Below are 6,448 nucleotides of genomic sequence, written 5' to 3'. Positions count from 1 at the left end.
ATATAAATCCAAAAAGAAAAAAAAATTTCCTTTTTAAGATAAGTGATTTCATAATAGTTTCAAATTCAAGTCATGGATATAAAAATGGTTGTGGATTGTTGTTTTACCAAAATAACATAAAATAAAAACACAAGATGAATAAACCCTCAAAACAATTGTTGCTTGAGTTGTTAAAAATCATTGCAATAATTGATCTACTTTTGAGAAATCTAAATAGTATATAGAGTGATTACTTTGTGTACAGATAATTAACGGTTCAAATAAATATTGCATAATGACAACAATAAATCCTTTTTCTCACATACTAAATCTACCGGAAGAAAAACTAAATTCGAAATTCTCATGTCTCAAAAACAAAACTCAAAAATAAAATACAAAAGGGTAAAGTATATTTTTTATCTCTAAAGTTTGACAAAAGTTTCAAAAATACCCCTAAGTTTTATTTTGTTTCAATTTTGTTCCAAAAATTTTCGATTTGCATCAAATATACCCCTGATAGCTAATTTTTCAAAAAATTTAAAATCAATTCAACAACAATTTCATAAGAACAACTTTCAACACAAGCAAATCAAGCATAATTTTCATGCATTATTGTTAGATTGGTCTTAAATTTTTTGAAAATTTAGTTGTCGAAGGTATATTTGATGCAAATCGAAAACTTTTGGGACAAAATTGAAACAAAATAAAACTTATGGATATTTTTAAAACTTTTGTCAAACTTCAAGAACAAAAAGTATACTTTACCCAATACAAAATAAGCTAAGTGGCCTATCTTATTACATTATTAAAGTGCCACTAACTAGTTAATGACATAACAGTATAACACAACCTATGAGAAAAGGTTTTATGTACGTTGTGGAGAAAATTCAATGTCCTACAAGAAATTAAAGAAACCAATACCTTCGGCTTTGAATCTCTTATTCTTCCTCCTTTTACTAATTCCAATAACCCCATCCCCCCTCACTACTTTATCAAAATTTTGCAACTTTTCCAAAAGCAAGGAGCAACAAAGTGCAATGCAAAACCACAAATGTTTTGTTTTTAAAAAAAAAAAAGAAAAAAAAAAAAAAACCCCACAAAATCTGTATTATTTGTCTTTCATAAAATGTGAGGAAAAGAGCTTCTATAGTAAATTACAATGAGTATACGTAATAATCATCTTCATGGATTTGAATAATTTTTCTTTCTATAGGTCTAGCTAATTAATTATATTATAGAAATGTATATATTATGGGCTCAAATTTTTCGATATAGAAGGCGTGTGCGTGTCTTTCTTAGATATAGAGTTATGGGGTACCAGACCAATCTATGGGGCAGATTTTTTGTTAGTGTCAGATCCTAGAACTCGGACCGTGCGAGTTCATTGAATTTCAAATTTGGCTCCACAAATCGGAAGGTCCGATTTGGAGCTGGTAAAATTTTGAATTTTCGAAAGGTGGTAATCGAACCTCCGTGTTGTTAATAGTGTGTAATTTTTTTATGAAATGGATTATGAAATCGCAGGATCCGATTTCCATTCCACCCTGACACCACACCAATGTAAAGTCTCACTCCTTCCCATAACCGAGTGCAACACCAACTAGACTTACATGTACAAATTAAAAAGCGTATATTATGCGCGCCACAAAAGATAACCAATAACCGATATTTGATGATTTAGTATCATGCATCCATCAACATTTGTGCCACTTTCAACCTGGATTTTTTTATATATATATATATATATATACTATACCTTAGCTTTCATTATTAACTATATATTCTCTAATGATTTTGTCGATTTTGACCTATAATTATAGGTCAATGGACTTGTCTCTTCTCTAACTATCTATTATTGTATATAAAAACAATCAAATAAAGGCCACTCCTTGTTGTTTTGAATTGATCATAAAAGATGAAACAAATATAATTATGGGAGGGGAAGATGCTAATTAACTACCTATGTGATGATGTATTTTGACCTAATAATCCTAAACGGACCAGACTTTTGGAGAGGTAGAACTGTAGAAGATATAGTTTTCGCTATAACATGTTTAATTTCACCATGCTTTAAGACTTTTGTTTAAAAAAAAAATTTATTAGTGGTATTTAAATTCCCTTATTAATAATTCAACTATAGAAATTGAGATTACTTGTTTTAGAACAACTTTTTTCTATTTAATTTCCATGACTAAAAGCATTGAAAAAGGAACAAATTAAGAGATGTAGTATGAAATTTTAAGAAAATAGTTAAAATACTTAAATTATATTTCTCCTTTTTCTTTTCTACTGTTAATTTCTTCCAATAAAATTTTTAAAATATTAAAACAAAAGAAATAAAAAGATAAAAAAAATGAAATCATGAAAACAAATATTATTAGTCTGTCGTGATATGTGCTTTAGAAGACAAAATAAATACTTCAACAATAAATTTTAAGACATGTCACTATAGTTAATTTTGACTGGTACTGAAGCTTAGCTTTGAGTTTATTTTAGGTTTAATTACTCTGTGAGTTCTTAAAGTTTTATTAAATTTTTAATTAGGTCTCTATATTTTTTTTCCTTTTGATTAAGTCCCTATATCATATCAGATTTTGTAATTAAGTCCCTATCGTGATAAAAACGCTGGAATTAACGGAATATTCTGTTAAGCAAAACGAATATGCATAACACTTGACTGAATATTCTGTATAATTCAATGAAATATTCTGTTAATTTTAACGTTTTTGTCATAATAGAGACTTAGTTATTACAAAATCTGATATGATATAGGTACTTAATTAAAAAAAAAATATAGACACCTAATTGAAAATTTGATGAAACTGTATAAACTGACAGAGTAATTAAACCTTTATTTTATGACATGAGAAAAATAGTCATAATTTTGTTATAATAAAAATAAAACATTATAAGTCTCTCTATTCGGCTTCAATTTATCTTTTTTCACTTTATGGTGAGAATCATGTCACGTGATTGTTAAATACAAAATTCACTACTATTACATGCTTGATCTTTGTAGTATAGAGACTAGACTATAGTCCAAATAAAGATGCTATTATATATATTAGGGTATGACACCCCAACTTAAAATCTTGGATTTGCCGCCAAATGTTACACCATTTGTGCGACAATGTATCTATCTTAGGTTGCTTTTCTAATTACAGCGTTTTTGTCTTATAGGTAAGAAATTCCAATCCACATTCTTGATGAGAAAAATCAGCATGCATGCATGATAAGTCACTTTCATTTCATTTCATTACTCACAGGAAAAGTTTTGCACTAATCTTCGAAAGGTGACACTTCAATATTATTGATCCAATCTATATACATATGTATATGATATCGGTTTGACTCTTTATACGAGATCTGTTACATATACAAATTTTTTTGACATATAAATTTATATAAGTTAACTATAATTCAACAAAATCTACTTTCATAATGTGCGCATGAAATCACGACCTTTTTCCTCTAATGTTTATCCCGCATTTCTCCTCTTCCTCTTCTTTCTTCTCCTTTTTCTTTGTATTCTTCTTTCTTTTAATTTTCTTTCGTATTCCTTCTTCTTCTTTACGTATTTCATCCTCTTCGTCGTTCTTTTTATTGCTGCTGTTGTTGTTGCACTTTTTTTCTCATCCTCTTTCTATTGATTTTGCAATACTATATATTGTTTTAGAAGGTAAAACAAGAAAAAAAATATGAATAAGAAACAGCAAAAAATAAAGAGGAAGAAGATGAAGAATTTTAAATTATGCAGAATTTATCAATACAAATATATTGAAAATTCTTAAATAATACACTTAAATGTCTTATTTTTACCCCGAAAGTTGCTGCAACAACACAAAAAATAGTTTTACCCCAAATTTTGCTGCAACTACACAAATTGAGAAAATTCTATGGCAAAAATTTTGGATCAGGTAACGTCATCAATATGGCAAAATTTCTACGATAAGAATAACGACAACAACGATAACGACGATACGTATAAGAAGAAGACGACGATACTATAACGGCGATGATGATCATGATTATGAAGATGATGGAGGAGAAGGAGGAAAAAGAAGAAGGAGAAAAAAGTCCAACAAGAAAAGAAGGAGGAGGAGGAGGTGGTGGTGGTGGTGACGACAATAACAAAAGAGAAAAATAACGAAGAAAGAGATGCAGGGTGCGTGAATATGAATGACTTATATAGACTTATATAGATAAATAATTTGTATGTAGAGTATGTGTAAATGATTTGTATGTGAAAAATAATTATTAATTTAATTTTAATTTCTTGGTTAATGTTAATTTCTCATTAATATGGTGTTAGCTCTGGGGAAATCTACTAATTATTGTATAGGAGTGGCTAGGTTTATGCATGGAATTATATAATTCTATGAACAATAACTAAAATTATTTTATTTATTTAAAATTATAGACAATGAATCATAAATCATTAACTTTAAAATTTAAATTATAAATCTTAAATTCTCTAAAAATGAAAATTGTTAAAATTAAAAAAAAAAAATTAACTAGTGTATATTAACTAACTTGATTCACTATATTCTATTTAAAATTGCTCATGTATAATTAAACAATCAGTGTTGAAATTCATTTTTTTAATCTAAAAACTAATTAAGAACGAAAATATATACCTTATTTGATTACAAAATTCTAATAAAAGATTGTAATTTTTTAGTATTTTCTTTTAAGTAATTTTGTTTAGAATTTTGATAGGTAACCAACACTCAACCAGCTAATTACCAGTTAATTTATTATTAATTAATAATTTTGATTTTTTAAATTATTATTAATTAGTAATTAATTAATTTTTTTAAAAAATATAAAATCAATATATATTAATTGCAGTTGTTTAAAATTAGTTGATTAAAAATTAATTTACCATACTTTTTCTTTCGTTTAACATGTCTCTTTACGTAAAATTTTTTTTCCTAAATTTTTGCATAATTTTTTTTATTTACCTTATATATATATATATATATATTCTCCAATAGAAACAAGAAAATAAAAAAAGTTGTTGGTTTCTTGGATAGATAGTGATGAGATGAGAAAAAGTACTAGAGAAATAAAATTGTCTTGAAGCGGCTACAGCATGGGGACAGTGTGAAGAAGCTGCCCACAAACACTTCATTCATTGGCTTCTTCCTCGTCTTCTTTCACTACCAATTTCTCATTTATCGTTTCTCTATATTCATTAATAAATATTTCTGTATGCACCTGCAAATTTTGTCTATATTCTCCATCTCCCTCTGGAGAGAAAATTCTTTCTTTCGATAAATCAATGAGAAATTATTGCTAGGGTTATATCAACTATTATAACTACTTTTGCTAATTCATTTTAACCATTATTGGCATCATTTAGTGATGAATTTATTGAGAAAATAGTTGCTCGCTATACCAAGACAACACACGCTTTTAACCGTTGCAAACACATTGGAGAGATTCGNCTGCTAGTTGTTTACTATTATTCTTAGAGTAAAGTATCGTTTTTGTCCTCAACATTTGGGGTAAGTCTCAACGTTGTCCCTAACGTTTTAATCGTCCTATTTAAGTCTCTAACGTTTCAAAATTGACTCAATGTTGTCTGCCATTAGGAATCTGTTAACAGAATTGACGGTGGGACAAAATTGAGACGATTTGAAACGTTAGGGACTTAAATAGGACGAAAACGTTAGGGATAAAAACGATACATAAAAATAAATTTTAATTTGATTTTATCTTTCAATAATATTAATTTTTTTACTGTACATAGTATTCAATTATTTTTTAATTACATCTAAATAAATTACACTTAATCACATTACTTTCTTTTTAAATAACTTTATTTTCTGATAATTTTAAAGAATTTTGATACATTAGAAACAAAAGGTATAATTTATATTTTATTGTATATATATTTTTTTTTCTTTTCTACAAGTTTATATACTAGTCATTCTACAAATATTTCATGATAACTAAAAATCTTTAAGAGTAAAATTATAAAAAAAAATTATTTATTTAAAATGAAAGTAATATGATTAAGTGTAATTTACTTAGATGTGATTAAAAAATAATTGAATATTATTTATAATAAAAATTGATATTATTGAAGGATAAAATTAAAATTTATTCATATGTATCATTTTTGTCTCCAACGTTTTCGTCCTATTTGAGTCCCTAACGTTTTAAAATCGTCTCAATTTTGTCCCGCCGTCAATTCTGTTAACGGATCCCTAACGGCAGAACAACATTGAGTCAGTTTTGAAACGTTAGGTACTTAAATAGGACGATTGAAACGTTAGGGACAACTTTAAAACTTATCCCAAACGTTAAAGACAAAAACGATCTTTTACTCTTATTTTAAGAATTTTTTATTCTTTTATCCGTGAATTTATTATTATTACTAATAGGATAATTCAACTATGTTAAATTACAATTCATTTCATTTATGATGTTTTGCCCTGGTTTTCCTTACCTGATTTGGAGT

This window comes from Arachis ipaensis, chromosome B04, assembly GCF_000816755.2.
Source record: "Arachis ipaensis cultivar K30076 chromosome B04, Araip1.1, whole genome shotgun sequence".
NCBI classification, from domain to species: domain Eukaryota; kingdom Viridiplantae; phylum Streptophyta; class Magnoliopsida; order Fabales; family Fabaceae; genus Arachis; species Arachis ipaensis.
This window is presented reverse-complemented; position numbering follows the sequence as displayed.